Genomic DNA, 20,528 nt, shown 5'->3' on the forward strand with positions numbered 1-20,528 from the left:
CCGCCGATCTGATGGTTTCATAAGGGGCTTTCCTACTTTGCTCGGCACTTCTCTCTCCTGCCACCTTGTGAAGAAGGACAAGTTTTCTTCCCCTTCTGCCATGATTGTAAGTTTCCTGAAGCCTCCCCAGCCACGTGGAACTGTGAGTCAATTAAGCCTCTTTCTTTTATAAATTACCCAGTCTTGGGTGTTTCTTCATAGCAGTGTGAGAACGAACTAATATAGGATGAATCAGATCTCTGCATCATTTTACCAGAAGTCAATTCTTTATCTTGCAATTTCTGCAGGAGATCATGGTATTTAATTATAATTTTATATAGTTTGAGGTCAGTAAAGCACTGCTAATACAATCGTTGTTTTACAACAGTTTAGGATTGAACTGAATCAATTGAAGGATAGACTTCAGTTAATTTCAGATGTAACATAGCAAACATTTATAACATAAAAACTGGGAGAAAAACCAGTTTGTTCCTTTATAGATGTGTGGGGATAGTGGTGAGAATTTATGGATTAAGATTTTCTTCCTTATTTGGAGTTCCATTAATGTAAGGTAAAATGCTGTCCTTATGGTAAAGCAATTCATTTGCTATTTTTATAGTCTCATTAAAAAAAGAACGTTTAAAATAGCTGAGCATGGTGGCACATGCCTGTATTCCCAGCCACTTGGGGCTGACACTGGAGGATCTCTTGAACCCAGGAGTTTGAGGTTACAGTGAGCTAAGATCGCACTACTGTAGCAACAGTAGTGGGCAACAGAGTGAGACCTGGGCAACAGAATGAGACCTTGTCAGTAAAAAAAGTACAAAACATTTTAAAAATTAAAAAATTTAAAATAATAAAGGCCATATGGAAATATTTGGGTAGTAATTGTCAAATAAAATGAATATTTCTATAGAAATATGCACCAGAAGTTTATTCTTCTTTTTAGGACAGTGCCCAGATGCTGTTTTTTTTTTTTTGTTGTTGTTGTTCCCTCTTCAGTTTTTTATTACAAAATTGTAGGGTCAGAGGAAGCATCTCATCATTTGGTTTAATCTTTTTCCTAGAAAGGATGCTGCCCATAGCTGGGGCTCCCAGTGAGTGACCAAGATTATCCTAGAGACTTGTAAGAATTAAAAATGTGCTACAGAAGCAAAAACAAAACAAAACAACCTATAATTTCAGTGGTCAGAGATAAGCACTGTTAATACAATGGATATATAGTTCTAGAACTTATTCTATTAATGTAAGCTAATCCCTGTTTATCTCTATTTCTTTCATTTATCTATCTTTAAGTTCCCCCAACAAATATGTATCCATAAAGTAATTTTACTGCCTTCAGGACAATTGTCTTTTTCATGTACTCTTCTGTGCTCCTCCTGAGAGAGGGGCTTAGAACTAAACCTTCTCCTGGTCCATCCCCCACAATTTCTGTTTTTTTGTTTGTTTGTTTGTTTGAATGTTTGCCTGTCTGGGAACTGCCAGCCTCGCCCATCCAAATCTGCAAATCTTCCTCTAGACTTTGGGAGACAGAAAAGTAGCTCCTACTTCAAGAGGAGCTTGAAGTAATGGCACTTTCAAGGAAAAGGGTCGTTTACCTGAGTGATAAGAATATCTGGAGGAGAACTCATCACTAGTCGGTGTGTAGTTGCTGTGACTCCGTCTGTCCTGGCAATTTCTAATCTGGTCCTGCCTGTGAATTGCAGAGTGCTCCACGGTGCTCTCCAGCACCCCATGAAGAAAAGCCTGTGATGGGATTGCAGTTCATTCTGTCTTGCTATGATTGCTTGTCTGTTCCTGTGGCTTCTAGTGGCTCTTTTCCTTGCTGGAGTAAGAAGTTTCCTTTTTTGCTACTTCAACTTGCTATTTCTTAAAAAATAAATAAATGGAAGTCATCCTTTACTTCACAAGCAAGAAATGGAGGAGAGAGAGCTCAGGAGATTGAGAAATAGAGAATTTCCCTTAACATTCATTACTTTTATTTCACAACTTTCAGTCACCTGTGGGTCCATCTGTTTGTACTCTCTTTTTTTCTGCTGTCTCTTCTAAAGTATTAGCTTATATAGGTTTCAGGAAAGAACTTGGGAATCCAAAAGTCAATAGAATTCAAAGAATTGTCAACATACTTATGTACAATAACCAATCTCAATCAACCTCAAATGAACAGGGCTAAAACTTGTCTATAAAGAAAACCTATTTCAACTGTTTGCCAAATTATAAGTCTATGAGTCATTTTATTTGCCATCTTCACAGATACCATGTTATTAAAGTCATTCACCTACTGGGAATATTTTTGAAAAAATTTATTCTCTCATGGGAAATTACAAAAAATTTAGAATGGCACATTTTAACTACTGAATATTAATGCAATCTTTCCTAACTACTAGTAGAAGAATCAAATCCCTGTTGCAATTAAGGAGTTGGACCAGCCTCTTTCATATGCACAAGTAATTTCTTCACTATGGTATTCATTTTTACTTCAGGATTTAGACAGGATTGTAATGGGACCAATGCAAGCAGAACTATGTACTTTGTAACTGTGCAGAAATGTGCCCATCTTTGGCTTTATGAGAATTGATTGTAGTGTTTACATTTGAGATGAATGAGTTCAGAGTCCTTCATTCCATTTGTGACATATAACATTATAGGGTGTTATTTTCTGTTAAAAGATTCAGTTAAGCTGATGGTAAAATTGAGTTGACTACCTTGACTTAGCTATGACATGTCAAACGTCTTAACTTGGGAGCCCAATGAGTGGATAGGGATTATATTGATTCTATTAAGACCAGTGATTTTGGAATCAGGAAACTTGGATTTTAGTCCTATGTCTATTTTTTAAAGTTTTTTTTAGAGGGTGAGTGGGCAATCTTTCCTTTATTTTTTTATTTTTTTGGAGACAGAGTCTTGCTCTATCCCCCAGGCTGGAGTGCAGTGGCATGATCTTGGCTCCCTGCAATTTTCACCTCCTGAGTTCAAGCGCTCCTCATGCCTCAGCCTCCTGAGTAGCTAGGATTACAGGCACCTGCCACCACGCCCAGCTAATTTTTGTATTTTCAGTAGAGATGGGGTTTCGCCATGCTGGTCTCAAACTGCTGACTTCAGGTGATCCACCCGCCTCAGCCTCCCAAAGTGCTGGGATTACAGGCATGAGCCACTGCACCCAGCCCCTTTATTCTTTATTTTTTTTGCCTTTATTATTATTTCTAATTGTTACATAATAATTGTACACACTTATGGGGAACAGCATGATATTTCTATATGTTATACTATGTGTTATGATCAAATCAGGGCAATTAGCATATCATCATATGTCTATTAATAACAAAATTAGACAATTGCGTTTGGGCCGTGTGTGTGTGTGTGTGTGTGTGTGTGTGTGCGTGCATGCATGCACAGATGTGTGTGTGTTTATTAAAAAAATGGTATAAGTTTCTATGTTCTGAATGTTAGTGTGCCCCCCAGATTCATATGTTGGAACCTAATACCCAATGTGATAGTATTGAAAGCTGGCACATTTTGGGAAGTGATTAAGTTATGAGGGCTCAGCCCTTATGAATGGGATTAGTACCCTTACAAAAGAGGCTGAAGGGAGCTGCTTTCCACCTTTCACCCTTCGAGGACACAGCAACAAGGTGCCATCTTTGAGGCAGAGATCTGGGCCTCACCAGATGCTGGATCTGCTGGTGTCATGATCTTGGATTTCCTAGCCCCCAGAATTGTAAGTACTAAATTCCTGTTGTTCATAAATTACCCAGTGTAATGTATTTTGTTATAACAGCAGAAACAGAGTAAGACACAAGGTAAGAAGTTTAACATAGCTAAAACATTGCAACTGTGAGCAAGGGATAGAAGATAGCACTGGACAAGTAGATCAGATCATGAAGGATATTATATGTTATGCTAAGGAAATCGGATTTGATTCTATAGGTATTGGGGACACTAATTTTTAAAAATGTCTTAGTTTGAAATAACTTTAGACTTAGACTTACATAAGAGATGCAAAAATGTATAGAATCCCTATTAGTATACTATCTACCCAGCTTCCTCTAATTTCAACATTATACATAACCACATTATAATGAACAAAACAAAGAAATTAACATTGGTATAATACCTAAATACCTAATAACTAAACTACAGACTTTATTCAGATTCTCACCAGTTTTCCCACTAAGGTTCTTTTTCTCTTCCAGGATCCAAGCCAGAATATCAGATTGAATTTAGTTGTCAGGTCTCCTTACTATTCTCTAATCTATGACAGCTTTTCAGCCCTTTTATGGCTTTCTTCACCTTCAAATGTTTGAAAAGTACTGTTCAGATATGTTGTAGCATGTCCTTAAATTTGGGTTTGTCTGAAGTTTTCTCATGATTAGATTGAGGTTATGATTTATGTTAGTCTGTACTTGTGTTACTATAAAGGAATACCTGACACTGGGTAATTTATAACAAAAAGAGGTTAAATTGGCTCACAGTTCTGCAGGCTGTACAGCAAGCATGTTTTTTGGTGAGGCCTCAGGAAGCTTTTACTCATGGTGGAAGGTGAAACCGGAGCTTGCATGTCACATGGCAAAGCAGGAGCAAGAGAGAAAGAGTGAGGGGGGATGTGTGACACACTTTTAAATGACCAGATCGTGTGAGAACTCACTATCATGCAGACAGCACCAAGCTATAGAGTCCTATGGGAAGTAAAACAGAGACTGTGTGTATAGACAATACTATCAGTGGGTTTGAAGGAACTGAGAAAGAGATGAGAAGGTAGGATGGAAGAAGGCCCAAGTTAGGAGGTCCTTATTACATACTCTCCCCTCATCATGCTCATAAACTATGGTTGTAAGTATATTATTTGGTAAGTATGTGTCTTTGTTTTATGCTGCTATAAAAAAACACCACAGACTGGGTAATTTATTTTTAAAAAATTATTTCTTACAGTTCTGGAGGCTGGGAAGTTCAAAGTCAAGGGGCTGCATCTGGAGAGGGCCTTTGTGACGCCATCCCATGGTGGAAGGTAAAAGGGCAAGAGAGCAAGAGAGAGCCCAGTTGGCTTTGATATCAACACACTCTCAAGATAAACACACTCCAGATGTTAATCCATTCATGAAGGCTCTACCCACATTGCCTAATCAACTCTTAATGGTCTCACTTCTTTATACAATCACAATGGCAATTAAATTTCAACATGAGTTTTGGAGGGGACATTCAAACCATGGCAGTAAGTAAGTATAGTATTTATTCTTTATCATTAACCTAGATAATTCCCCTTATTTCTCTAAGTGCTTTATATTAAAACATGCACAATGTTATCTGATGGTATTCTACATAATTTGTCATTATGTTGTCAAAGAATGTGCTTCACCTGGTTGGCACAGAATCACCTACAAGCATTTTATCTCAATGCTGTTATATCTCAATTTAGCTTGTTTGGATTGAGTATTTGGAGAAGGTCTCAGTGTGCTCAGTAGATGGGTCAATTTGCTTTGCTTGATCAGGCTCCCAAGTGCCCCCCAGACCCCAGCCTTACAAATGCCTCATTATCAGCCGAATGGAGAGCAAAGTGAAAGGAGAGAAGATAGCTCAGCTCCAATCTATCCCCACGAGGGGATAACAATTCAAAACACATGCCCTGCTCATGCAGGAGCAAGAGTGTTATCTCTGTAAAACATTACTCAACATGGAGGTCACATTTTCCTTAGTAAACAAAATTACTTCTTTTATTCTGTCGGGAAAGAAAGAAATATTTGCCTCTAGAACATGCTTTGAGCATGAGAAATTAAGCCTGGAGTATAATTCATTTGAGCTGAAAGTACAAGAGATTCTGGAGGCTGAATTTGGGCTTGTAACTGTTTATTTACATTTATAATGGACATCTTTTTACTGTGAAAACAATGTAATAATATTACAGAATGTTAAAAAAAAAGGAAAGAAAACCACTCTTAATCCCATTAACACAGTTACTCTCCTTTTTTTTTCCTGGTTTCTTTCTATATGCATCCATATTTCTACATAATTACAATTGTATGGAATATACAGTTGCATCCTTGGCTGTTTCACTGACTCATGAGCATTATTCTGAGTTGCAATGTAGTCTTTATAATTATTCTTTTTATGACTGCATAATATTCCATGGAATGGATGTGTCCTCAGTTAATTAAGCACTCCTCCACTGTAGAACATTTAGTTTGCTTCTAATTCATCACTATCATAAATAAAGCCATATTGAAAAATGTCTGCTGTATTTTTTCACCTATATTTTGTATTATTCTCAAGATGTATTTCAAAAGCAAGGTTACTGAGTCACAAAGGATGAACATTTAAGCTCTATCTATCTATCTATCTATCTATCTATCTATCTATCTATTTATCTAGCTATCTATCTTATATTGCCTTTTAAAGAGTTTACTGATTATGATGTCACCAGTTAAGGTTTGCCTAGTGAATGTGAGCTAGGAGTTTGGCAGGACTGGTTTCACCAGATATGGGTCACAAAGACCCCACTGAGATAAAACCGGAGGTGGTAAAGAAGCCAGCCAAGTCCAGGTGTGGTGGCTCAAGCCTGTAATCCCAGTACTTTGGGAGGCTGAGGAGGGTGGATGGCTTGAGGTCAGGAGTTCAAGACCAGCCTGGCCAACATGGTGAAACCCTGTGTCTACCAAAAAATACAAAAATTAGCCAGGCGTGGTGGCATGCGCCTATAGTCCTAGCTACTTGGGAGGCTGAGGTGGGAGAATCGCTTGAACCCAGGAGGCAGAGGTTGCAGTGAACTAAGATTGTGCTACTGCACTTCAGCCTGGGAGACAGAGTGAGACCCTGTCTCAAAAAAAAAAAAAAAAAAAAAAAAGGCCAGCCAAAACGAAGATGGCAACAAAAGCAACCTCTTGTTGTCCTCACTGCTCATCTTACATGAATTATGATGTATTAGCATACTAAAGGAAATTCCCACCAGCACCATGACGATTTACAAGTGCCATGGCAACATCCAGAAGTGACCCTATATGGTTTGAAATGGAGATAAACCCTCAGTTCTGGGAATTCCCTACTTCTTTCCTAAAAGACTCATGAATAATCCACCCCCTGTTTAGCATATGATCAAGAAATAACAATAAAAATAGCCAACCAGCAGCCGTCAGGCTGCTCTGCCTGTGGAGTAGCCACCCTTTTATTTCTTTTATTTCTTTTTTTTTTTGAGACAGCGTCTCACTCCGTTGCCCCGGCTAGAGTGCAGTGGTGCGATCTCGGCTCATTGCAACCTCCACCTCCCGGGTTCAAGCGATTCTCCTGCCTCAGCCTCCTGAGTAGCTGGGACTACAGGCACGTGCCACCACGCCTGGCTAATTTTTGTATTTGTAGTAGAGATGGGGTTTCACCATATTGATCAGGCTGGTCTTGAACTCCTGACCTCTTGATCCGCCCACCTCGGCCTCCCAAAGCACTGGGATTACAGGCGTGAGCCACCGTCCCCGGCTATTTCTTTACCTTCTTAATAAACTTGCTTTTACTTTACTGTATTGGCTGGTTCATTAATTCCTTCTTGCATGAAGCCAAGAATCCCCATGGCCTCTCAGGCTGAACCCCAGTTTTGAGGTGTGTGTGCCCCGTGACAGACGGGGAATCCAAAAAGCCAGAGCAGGGTCAAGTGGAATGGGTCTACTCATGTGGGAAGAGGTGGAAGGGCACTGTGAGTTCTTTCCAGGGATTTGCTGAAAACCAAATTTAGTGAAGATGAAATTTTGTTGTGAAATTCAAGCCAGAGGTGGAGTTCCATGTAGAGGAACAAATGGAAATTGGAAGTCATAAAATGGGTCAAAAGTCTTTTTTTTTTTTGAGATGGAGTCTTGCTCTGTCACCAGGCTGGAGTGCAGTGGCGCGATCTCAGCTCACTGCAACTTCAGCCTCCTGGGTTCAAGCGATTCTCCTGCCTCAGCCTCCCGAGTAGCTGCGACTACAGGTGCGTGCCACCATGCCTGGCTAATTTTTGTATTTTTAGTAGAGACGGTGTTTCACTGTGTTGGCCAGGATGGCCTTGATCTCTGGGTCAAAAGTCTTATCGACTCTTAAAAGATTAAAGAGACAATGGGGATGGAGAAGCCAAAAGGGGTGTGAAGTACTAGGCAATTTCAGCCAAAAGTTTTGAAGTGTGAATTGGTTACAGGCTGGGCGTGTATGGAACTGACACATTGGAGTATTTCAGACATGCACAATAACACTGGAGTTGGCAAAAATTAAAACTTATTTAGTGTTCACTCTCTGCTGGATACTGTCTTAAGCTTTTCATGGATTCTTTCATTTAATCTTTACAACATTCACGGGTACTACTATTATTCCCATTTTCAAGTGAGAACACCAAAGCATAGAGATGAGTGGCCAAGTGACTTTCCAAAGGTGACACAGTGGTCAGCCGTGGAGCTGATTCAAATCCAGGCCATCTGGCACCTGGCTTCTTCTCCACTGTGCTCTCTGCTCTTCTGGAATTTCTTATTTTGTGAATGTAGTGTGGGTAAAAAATATATCATTCTTCTTTTAATTTTTATTTCTTTGGTTTCTAGTCTTGTTTAATATTTGAGTAAGACATTTTTAATGTAAGTTTGGGACATGGATGATGGGATCATTTACACATTTGAAAAATGTACTCACGGACAAGGAAGTGAACATATTCTATATAATAACATATTGATATTAAGACTATGTGAAACTGAGTAAAGACATCCAATTAAAAATTATTATTATTATTATTTTAGATACAGGGTCTTTCTCTGTCACTCAGGCCAGGGTGCAGTGACACAGTCATAGCTCACTGCAGCCTCAAACTCTGAGGCTCAAGTTATCCTTCTGCCTCAGACTTCTGAGTAGCTGGGACTACACCACAATGCCCAGTGAATTAAAAAGTTTTATTTGAAGAGATGGGGTCTCACTATGTTGCCCAGGCTGGCCTTGATTTCAAGGCCTCAGGTGATCCTCCTGCCTCAGCCTCCCGAAGTGTTGGGATTACAGGTGTGAGCCACAGTGCCTGGTCTCAATTTTCAAATTCAAGAATGTTTGCCTGACACTGATACTTCCTAGATTATGGCTATATATTTATTGTAAATATTCCATCTTTGAAATAAAGGGGAACACAGTGATGGCTTATTATTTCAATGTGTCAGGAGCCATATTTCATTGTGCCTGGAACCAGATCTCTTCAAATGTAATCATTATAGTTAAAAAATTGTCTTTGGGGTAGAGTGAGCTAGGAATGAAATCAGGCTCTTCTAGAGGAAGTTTGTGGGTGTTCTGGGAAGAAATGCCACCCCCAGCCTCCTGGGTTGTCATGCTCCTACTCCTGTTTCCCAATAGAAGTTCTGAGGAAGATGCTTCAGTGGCTTGGAGAATCTTTGGTTTTGAAATGCCTTATACATTTATTTTTTCTTTTTAATCAAAAGCCTTTCTTTATGTAACATTGTAATTAGGTTAATGCTGAAAGGACTTCTGGTTTCAGCTTCTATATGTGAAGAAATTGGAAGTTGTCACTTCCATTTTTACAACCATAAAAACCTAGTCAAATTGAAAACTAATGACTTTTCTTGGACTTATTGTGGAATGAGGTTGCAGGGCAAACCACCACCCTGAAATCTGGGGAGACAGGCCCCTCCAGAGAGACACAGTTAACAGCTACCTACCTAAGATGGAAGCTTCCGGAGTCATAAACTATAGCACTTTGGTGTTATGTTGGGAAATTGCTGGAGGTTGAGTGTGGATTAGCATGAGGGTGAGTAACTCCTGGGGAGTGCAGTCTTAGGGTGACTTCCACAATTCCATGGGTTTTTAGCTTCAGGAACCTTACTAGGTTCTCATGATGAATATCAGAAAAATCTTTTTGTAACTCTGGCAAGGAGAGAGTAATCATTGTGAAATATGCATATAGTCTTCACAATGAATACCTACTCTCCAGGGATAAAAATTTTGCCAGGGCATTGTTGCACCCAGAAGAGAGAGATTCCTTTTTCTTCAACCCTCTCTAGCCTTCCTGTCTCACCGGACAGGGGAAAAACATAGACAACAGATGTGAGGGCTTCAAGAAAACAGACTATAAATTACATAGCCAAGGAAGGCAGGGATAAAAAAGCTATATTGTGATGAAACTCTTGTGAAGGTCACAGCACTGAGTCACAGGTCCACTAAAATATTGAGATTTAATCAGACTATAGAACACTCCTTCTTCCATTCATCTTACCACCACACCAACAGGGCTCCAGTATAATAACAGCAGATTGCAGCCAAAAAACTGCAAGTTATATACTCTATCTAAGGAGGAGTACTTAGGGAAGCCCAAAGTCAAGAGGGGAGACACCAATAAGGACACTTGGGGGAATTTGAAGCCTCTGGCATAGCTGCAGCAAACATTAAAGATAGCCTAACTCCCACCCAGATGACCACAGATCTTCACACTAAAAACTTATTTAACCCTTATTACCTGATACAACACATCTGGGCTTTGAAATAAAATTACATGGCATACTAAAAGTCAAGAAAAACTTCTAAAGATAAAATACTACCATCAGAATCAGATTCAAACATGACACAAATTTTGGAATTATCAGGCAGGAAATTTAAAATAATTATAATTAATGAGCTAGGGGCTCTGATGTAAAATGAGCTAAGGGCTCTAGACAACATGCAAGAACAGATGAGTAATATACGCAGAGTTGGGGACTCTAAGAAAGAATAAAAAGGAAATACCAGAAATAAAAACAACTGTAACAGAATGAAGAATGCCTCTGATGGGCTCATAAGCAGATTGGATACAGCCAAAAAAGAGTCAGTGAGCCTAAGGCTTGTCCATAGGCACTTTCCAAACTGAAATGCAAAGAGGAAAAAAAATAAAAAACAACAAACAACAGAACAGAACAGTAAGAATTGAGGGACAATTTCATATGGTGTAATTTATGTGTAATTTGAATATCAGAAGAATAAAGATAACAGAACAGAGAAATATTTGAAGTAATAATGACTGAGGACTTTCCAAAATAAGTGTCAGACTCCAAATCACAGATTCAGGAAGCTTAGGGAACACCAAACAGGTTAAATGACCAAAAACCACTTACCTCAGCATATCATATTTATATTGCAGATAACCAAAGATGAAGAGAAAGTCTCAAAGAAGCTGGGTAGGTAAAGGTGGAGGACCACTTGCCACAGAAAAGCAAGGATAAGAATTACACCAAACTTCTTCTTTTTTTTTTTTTTTTTGAGATGGAGTCTCACACTCTTGCCCAGGCTGGAGTGCAGTGGCATGATCTTGGCTCACTGCAACCTCTGCCTCCTGGGTTCAAGCGATTCTCCTGCCTCAGCCTCCCGAGTAGCTGAGATTACAGGCGCCAGCCACCATGACCGGCTAATATTTGTATTTTTAGTAGAGACGGGGTTTCACTATGTTGGCCAGGCTGGTCTCGAACTCCTGATCTCGTGATCTGTCCACCTCAGCCTCCCAAAGTGCTGGGATTACAGACGTGAGCCACTGCACCCAGCCATCAAACTTCTAATTAGAAATCATGCAAGTAAGAAGAGAATGGAATGAAATATTTGAAGTGTTGACTGAAAAATCTCACTAACCTAGAATTTTATTTTTATTTTTTTCCAAGCCAGACTGTATCCAGCTTTATTAAAGATACTTTCCACAAACAATCATGGTATTTCAGGCAGGACATGGGCAGACAGTTGTTAACAGTATACAACAATGTTCAAACTCCCTTATTCAATGGACTACTGAAATCAAAAAAACCACTGTTAAACCCAATGAAGTCTTCATCTGATGCTCTGAATGGGGAAAGTTTAGAATAAGGGTTGACATATCACATATAGCATGTTGTTTAACAACTTTTCATGAGCCAACCCAGACTTTCAGGAAGTGAAATGAAAATGTCAGAAGTGATCTGAAGATCTACAATCTAGAAAGGGAAGCATTGCGCTTTTGAGGGGTGCCATCTCACTGGTATCACTGGAAAGTCCAGATTGCCTGACACACTGGTAACCAATTGTTGGGGGTCAGGTCCCAACAGATGTCTGGGCTTCAGGGAGTTAAGTCTATGCTGAAAGGTGGAAAGGGAGAAGAGGACATAAAAATGAATTTCTTTTTCCCTCCCACAAGGCTTTTGTGCCAAGATGGCCACGTGTGTCAAAGTCAGGGAATCCTTCCTCCCGGGAGCCAAGAGGAAGTCTCTCAAAATTAGAAGGGAAGGGGGTTTTCCTCACATCAATCCAGCTTCGGAGACATTCTATGAGTGACATATGCCTCTTCCCCCAAAAACAATAATGAAGTGTTCTGTGTGCTAACAACATAGCTTAAAAAAAAGTAAAACAAAATTCTGCATTTTTATAAAACTTGATAAAAATAGTATTTCAAACTGTACGGTCACCAGAAGTACACAGTTATAAAAAGTGCACACATTTCACTTGGCATCTCCAGCACCTTCAGCTTTCTGTGCCTAGTCTCTTTTGGCATCCCCGTTTTCTGCTGGGTTATTCCTCTCCTTGCCAGCATCAGCTTTTCTTTTCTTTTTTTTTGAGACGGAGTCTCGCTCTGTCGCCCAAGCTGGAGTGAAGTGGTGCCATCTCAGCTAATTGCAACCTCTGCCTTCCGGGTTCAAGTGATTCTCCTACCTCAGCCTCCCAAGTTGCTGGGATTACAGGCATGCACCACCATGCCCAACTAATTTGTGTATTTTTCAGTAGAGGCGGAGTTTCATCATGTTGGCCAGGCTGGTCTCGAACTCCTGACCTCAAGTGATCCGCCGGCCTCGGCCTCCCAACATGCTGGGATTACAGGCGTAAGCCACCTTGCCTGGCTTCCTTTTTCCCTTTGGGTACCTTCTCTTCTTTCTTTGCAGGGGCATTTTTAGGCTTGGGCTCTGGCTTTGGAGGAGCAGGTTTGGCAGACAGCCTCATGAATCTTCTCTGTGGTTTGTCCTTCACCTTGGCTTTATCTCCTTTAGCATCACCTTCAGCCTTTCTCTTGGGCATGGTGGCGGTGACAGCAGTGGAATGTAGGTGCTGGGGCAGGATGCAGCAGGCTTTGGTCAGATCAGTGGTGGTTCTCGCCTCTTCTCACACTGCCCCTAGAATTTTATATTCAGCAAAATTATTCTTCTAAAATGAAGAAATAATTTCTCAGGCCAATAAAAACTGATAAGAAATTTTACCACCAGATATTCCTTGCAAGAAATGTTACAAGAAGTTTTCGGGCAGAAGGAAAATGATACAGATGAGAAACTTGGATCTATATAAAGAATGGAAGAGTGTTGGTAAAGGAATAAACAAAGGTAAAATAAAATAATTTATTTTCTTATTCTTAATTGATCTAAAAGAGAACTGTTTGAAGTAATAACAGTAACAGTGTATTGGGTGATGATTAGCATATAGATAATTAAAATGAATGAATGCAATGTCACAAGGGACTAGAGAGAAATTGGAACCAGGTGCTTGTTATCAGGTGCCTGCCCTGCACGTGAAGAGTTATGATGTTATTTGAGAATAGATTTAGATTAGTTAAGAACGTATATATGATATACTTTAGAGGTAGAAAATTTTTAAAGAAGTATAATGGGTACACTAGGAAGATAAAATTCAATCATATCAAGTACTCAAAACCAGAGAAGGAAGGAAGGAAAAGAAGGGCAAAAAAAGAAAGAACAGCTGGGTGTTGTGGCATGCAGTTGTAGTCCCAGCTACTTAGGTGGCTGAGGTGGGAGAATCATTAGAGCCCAGGAGTTTGATACTAACCTGGGTACCACAGTGAGACACCATCACTTTTTTTTTTTTAAAAAAAAGAAGGAACAAATGCAACCAATAGATAACAGTGACAAACATGGTAGATACTAATCTAACTCTATTAATAATCACCTTAAATATAGGTGGTTTCAATACACTGATAGGAAGACCGATTTTCAGACTGGAGAGTGAATTGAAAAAATAAGACTCAACTGTATGTTGTCTACAGGTATTCCACTTCAAATACAAAGTTAAAAGTCAAAGTAAAGATATGGAGATTAATATTGAAAGATCTTTGTGAACATTTGCAAAAGGTGGGGGGGACGTATGTCAGAAGGCAGGTAAGTCCAGCCTAAATGATTTAACATTTTTGTGTAGCGGTGCAGGAATCCAGAGGGTAATTTGTTCTGACACTGATGACTGGAAACTGTCATTTCTTATAGTGGAGGTTTTACTGGTTTCAGTGTTGCTAGAGCAGTGGCTCTCAAGATGGTCCGTGGGCCAGCAGCATTTGCATCACCTGGGAACTTGTTAGAAATGCAGATTCTTGGGCTCCAACCCAGGCCTACTAAAGTGGAAGCTCTGGGGGTGGTAAAGGAATAAACAAATGTAAAATAAAATAATTTATTTTCTTATTCTTAATTGATCTAAAAGAGAACTGTCTGTGTTTACTAAGCCTTCCAGGCAATTCTGATGCACACTCAGGTGTGAAAACCTCTGCTGCAGAGCGTGCTTATGTGAGTGTGGTCATGCACCACATTCTGGGCATTTTCAAGAATAGGTATTCATTCTCAGACATATGCTCCCTGCTACTGCTTCCTATGTAGGGGTGCATTCATTTTCCTAGTCAAACTGGAATAATGTCATATTTGTCTGAAAATTCCTTAAACTTTGCTTCCCAAGGGTCAGTTCAAGATGAGAAGCATCTGTATCTCCTGCGGGCTTGTAAAGAAGGCAGAATCGTGGGCCCATCCCAGATCTACTTAAGCAGAATCTTCATTTTAACATGATCCTCTAAGGTTATTGTAATCTAATTAAGCAATTAGGTAGTGAAAATGCTCATTAAGAAGAACAAGCATTGAAAATTGAGTAAAGAAAAGAAAACAATCACATTTATTGTCATAAAAGGGGTTCTGGACTGGGGTTTAGGACCACTGGGGCAAAGCTGGAAGGTCTAAGATGCCTCCTGAAGAAGAAAGCCAAAGGAAGTTTCCTTATAAAAGATGACAACAAAGAAGTCTTCAACCAGCCAGAGCCAAGAGGATGTGATTGGGAGGGCTTTGAAGTGTTTGTCACTCCATTGTGTCTGAGTCTTTCTAAAAATTATTTCTAAAAATTTCATTATTATTATTTCAGAGCAGAGTCTCACTCTGTCACCTAGGCTGGAGTGCAGTGGTGTGATCATAGCTCACTGCAGCCTCAAGTTCCTGGGCTCAACTAAGCCTCCTGCCTCAGCCTCCTGAGTAGTTGGGACTATGGGTGTGCAGCACCACACGTGGGCAATTTTTCTGTAGAAACAGGGTCTCACTATGTTGCCTAAGCTAATCTTGAACTCTTGGCCTCAAGCAATCCTCCTGCCTTGGCCTCCCAAAGTGTTGGGACACAGGCATGAGCCACTTTGCCTTGACTGTGTCCAATTCTTTACTCCTTGGATTTCATACAATAATTGAGTGTCCCTTGGAGAAGTGGTGTGCAGTAGATAAAACCTGGCAAGGCTGTTTCTCTAAGACATGAGGGCATCAATCATACGGCTTTGACACTTCTGCAACAGAGCATAAGATGAAGGAAGGGAGACTGCTGTGCAGTGTTGATATCTTGGGGGTTCCAGGTTTCAGTTGTAGTAGGAGAGGGCCACATCCTGGCAACATCTGGCAGGGAATAGAGAAACAATAGCAGCACTCAGATGAAGCTGACATGTTCATAAATACACCTGAGATATACCTGGGGACTCCAAAAAACACTTAAAGGGCCCTTCAGGGGCATGACCCATTGAAAAATGAGTCATTTCTGCTAATCTCACCACATGAGCTCCCATAGGCTATGATGGGCTGGACAAAGTCCTATTCACTTTCAAAGACAGTTTTGTGCCTCTCTCATTTGGATCATTCCTTCTACTAGCTCTTTGTTTAGCCTGCAGAAGCATTTAGAACCCACACAAGAAAAAGCCTAGGGAGTAATATTATGTAGGAGAGTTTCCTTTGCCCCATGGTTTGATCTGTTTCTCTGCTTGATGTTCTTTATTTTGGGAAATGAGTGGCCTTAACATCCCCTTGAAATAGATAATGCAGGTCAGCATATTTGTTAAGTTTTTTTGTACCTTCCGGGCCTTGTTCTCCTTGAATAATACAGTCTGAAATCAGTTGAAGTCCAAACTACCAAATTCTCAGCTTTTATCTCATACCTTACAAGTTTCCCCCTAAGAATGCTGTGTTTGCTTTCCAGAACTTTGGTTGTGTATTTTATTTCCTCTATGGAAAGATCCAGGTAAAGTTTAAATTACAGTTAATTGATAGAGGCCAAGGAGGCAGATAGAAAAATTTAATTAGTTTCCAAGCAAAGTAATGTGTATTAGTCTGACTTTCCACACTAGAGACTGCATATCTTAACTTAAGGTGCACACAAAATGTTCTGTTTAAACATCCAGGGTTTGAGTCATTTTCCTAGCTTATTTTCTGTCTAGACAGAGAAGAGAATCAAATCCCTTTTTAAATTATAAAATTGTTCTGTGATTAGATATCATGCCTGTCTCCTGAGGCATGCATGGAACTTCATAAATAGTTAACACCTGTTAACGCTTGATTATTCAGAGAGCAGATGCTGTTGGTGTCCCCTGCTACAGGCCCTCAGTCCTCCTCTACTTTTGGCTGTAGTGTGGTGGGAGCTTTCAGGCAGACCACCTCCCACCACAAGCACTCATGGATGTCAGCTCTTTCTGCCTTAAGTATTTATTCAGTGTGCAAGGAGCTCACTCAGCCCGCATGCTCTAGCTTGGAAGTGTCAGGGAGTTGAGGCCTCCAACCTCTGGGACAGGTGTCCATGGATAAAGGCCCTAGCCCCAGCCCTCACCCTCTCAGCATTGGACAAATGATTTTTTTTTGAGACAGGGTCTTGCAGTGTCACCCAGGCTGGAGTGCTGTGGTATAATTTCAGCTCACCTCTGCCTCCCAGTCTCAGGTGATCCTACCGCTTCACCCTCCTGAGTAGCTGGGACTACAGGTGCGTGCCACCATGCCTGGCTAAATTTGTAGAGACAGAGTTTCTTCATGTTCATGTTGCCCAGGCTGGTCTTCAGCTCCTGGGCTCAAGCAATCTGCCTGCCTCGGCCTCTGAAAGTGCTGGGAATACAGAAGTCAGCCACCACACCCAGCCCCTGGACCAATGATTCTGAGTTGCATTTCTGCCTGGCTCCCCTAATAGGACTGAACCTAATCTCTCATGACAGTCACTGGCTAATCAAACACCCTTCATTGGTTCTCCCTCCTTCCCTATCTCATTCCTCTCTTTTTTCTCTCTCTGGCTTCCTGGGATCACATCTCAAATAAACCACCTGACCCATGTGTATGGTAGACACATGTGTATGGTAGATGCACCTGAGAGGGATAACTTAAGTATACCCTGAGAATGGCAGGCACACCTGAATGTGTGTTGGGAGTTCCAAGTGTGGCCAACCTGGCCATTCATTCCTGATCTGTGAGGAACATCTGAGCTGCTGGCCCATCCCCTCCTGAGGAACGGGAGCCATACAGGGGATCGAGGCCCTTTGTTTTTGGTTAAATGAATGTTGCCAGGTGGAGGTTGTTAGGGGGAAGAGTGTTAAGTGAAAATTCTATATAAACTGCTCACTTTCCACAGGCAGCAGCCACTCTCCCGTTCAGCCTGCAGCACCCTGGGCTGCCCTGTGTGTAAGTTCCTCTCAATAGACCCTGTGTCTCTTTTGCTGGCTTTTGATCTTCTCCTCAGCCTCTCAAACTTGGTGCTGCCCCTAGTGGAGTTAGCAGGGGTCTGGCATAACACCATATCCTTGACTCAGGTTCCATTTCTGGGGAACTTAAATGAAGAAGAGCTGACTAATTTGCAGGGCTATATATGCATCTCTAACATAAGCTTATGTTTGATTAGTACTTGCCCATAACTATTATCCAAGCAGTACCTTTGAGAGCCCACCATGTGCTAGGCAAGAAATTTAGGACTGAACAAAACAAAGAATCCCTGCCCTAATGAACCTTCCACATACCTCTTGTATCTCAAAATAACCATATGAGTTAGATGTTTTTTACCCCCATTTCATATATAACGAGTGTGATTGAAGATTTCTGGCTCTTTGGGAATATAAACACAAAACAATTTTGTTTTTCCAAACACTGCTACATTTTCTCTGTGCTAAGAGTGTCTTCAGATTTCTACCCAGTGTTATGTTTTCAGCCACTTTTAGTGATGAAACAATCTCATTCCAGTTTTGTGACTCACTCCCATGCATTTGAAAACTCTAGCCTCATGATCAGTTCTAGTTTCCTCCTCTTAGTCTTGGCTACATGTTGGTAACATCTGCAGAGCTTTACAAGTCCTGACACTTGGGCCCTCCTGCCAGAGATTCTGGGGTTTAAGCCTGCAGGTGACTCTAATGTGATCCAAGATTGAGAGCCCTGCTCAAGGGGTCTGGAGGAGCAAGTGGGGAAGAAACGGCTTTCACTTGTCTTTCTCCCACCTTGTTCCTCTGATTACTTCCCTAGTACTGAAGCTCATTTCTCTCCTTAACACTGGTCACCACCATTGATTTTGCCTGTTGTTCTCTGACTCAGAGGGGATGGGCAGTGTCCAACAAGCCCACTGATGTCTAGCAGTGCCTCTGGGAGGGTGCTTGTCTGACTTTCCTGCCCTTGAGCTAACCTAAAGCTAAACTGTGGCTTCCAGTTTTATCCAACATCCCTGAGAGCTCAACCAGTCTCCACAGCCTAAACCTGGGGTTTGTGGACACGGCCAAGACTATTCTCTGTATCTCTTGGGGCTCAAACTCTAGAAGCCATTCCCAGAACCCTTTTCTGCCTTTTTATCCTACTAGCAGTTCCACCGTTCAGGAAAACACCAAGGTCAGTGATGTAAATCTCCTCCTTGTGGGCTCCTTCACCTTGTGGGTTTTGTGGGGAATTCTCCTGGGGCCTCCCTCTCTTCCAGGTTGGCTAAGGAAAAGTATGTCTGTCACTGTAAGCATTCTTTTGCTCCTTTCCCCACTTGGAGACCTTGTTCTCCCTCCCTCTCCTGGGCACATGAGAGGGGGGTTGGTGACTGTGAAAGTCCAGTTCTAGCTGAAATGACCCCTCTCAGCAAACCTTGAATTGGTTACTGCTGGTGAGTTTTGAACAAGGGCACTCGTTCTCTTTGGATCTTAGCCATGGGCTTTGGTTGCCAGTTCCAGGAAAATAATGTCCCACAGAGCCCCTCATTCCATCCTGTTACATCCTGGTGAGGCACAGCGAGCAGAACTGACAGATCCAAGGTTACTGTCAAGCTCAACAGCTCTACTAGCAGACCTGAACACTAAACCCAGTTTCTTTCCCCTTTGTTCTCCAACTGGGGTGTGGAGATCCCAGGGCCAAATGGCGCAGAGGTGAAGCTAATGTTCCTTCTTGAAATATCAATTTTTGAGGAAAAGTAATTGTTTTCATATTTAAACAAATATGAGTTTTATAAAATAGGATGTAATATTTTGATCAATTTGAAAGAAATCATGAGGAATTTTCTGCTGTGGCAGCTTCTCTGAACTCTACCATCTGTGTGGGTGATCTGTTGGGGGAAGTAAGCCTTGATCCTATTTACTGTCCTCTACACATACAATGAGAAAGTTTTAGAAGCGATACTTTATAGTATAGTGTTTAGCAGCTTCTCCAGTGCTGGGAAATGCCAGTTCACATGGCCTTCTTTTCTTGGGAGCACTTAAAAAAACTCCACTATGAAATGGGTGTGTGTGTGTGGGTGTGTGTGTGGTGGTTTGTGGTTGTGGCAAACAACTTAGCTGATAGAGATGAGATTGAACAAAAGGGATTCTAAAGCCTTCAGGTCCAGAAATATTCCCTTACAGTGAAGTTTTCTTTTGAGGAGTTCCTGATATTAACTCATACCAAATACAATGTATATGTCATTTATACCTTTACAACTTGGAGAGAGGAAAGGGCGGACACGATAATCATGAATTCATTTATAATCAGCTTAAAAATACATTAGGCTGGGCATGGTGGCTCATGTCTGTAATTCCAGTACTTTGGGAGGCCAAGGTGGGCAGATCACTTGAGGTCAGGAATTCTAGACCAGCCTGGCCAACATGGTGAAACCTCGTCTCTACTAAAAATATAAAACTTAGCCAAGCATGGTGGCAAAAGGCTTAGGCAGGAGAATCGCTTGAATCCAGGAAGCAGAGGTTGCAGTGAACCGAGATTGTGCCACTGCACTCCAGTCTGGGCGACAGTGAGACTCTGTCTCAAAAACAAACAAACAAACAAACAAACACAACACACACAAAAAACCAACATTATCTTTTAGGGATGGTAGCAGATTTTCCTGTTTGTTTTGCTTTGCCTAGGCTGGGAATGGCAAATATCTTTTAATTTTCTGGTCAGCTGTGTTAGGCAGTCACTGCCTGGAGAGCTGTGTTGAGAAATTCTGAGGCCATAAACAGGAATAACAAGAAGGTGATTAGTGTTAGATTAATTACCAAAGTCAGTGGCTTAGGAGGGGAGAACAGCTGTACTTCTAAAACTTATTTGCCAAACCTGCCCCAGTATTTTAAATTTAAAAGCATTTATTTATTTTTATTTTTT

This window comes from Pongo pygmaeus, chromosome 8 (genome assembly GCF_028885625.2).
Source record: "Pongo pygmaeus isolate AG05252 chromosome 8, NHGRI_mPonPyg2-v2.0_pri, whole genome shotgun sequence".
Lineage (NCBI taxonomy): Eukaryota > Metazoa > Chordata > Mammalia > Primates > Hominidae > Pongo > Pongo pygmaeus.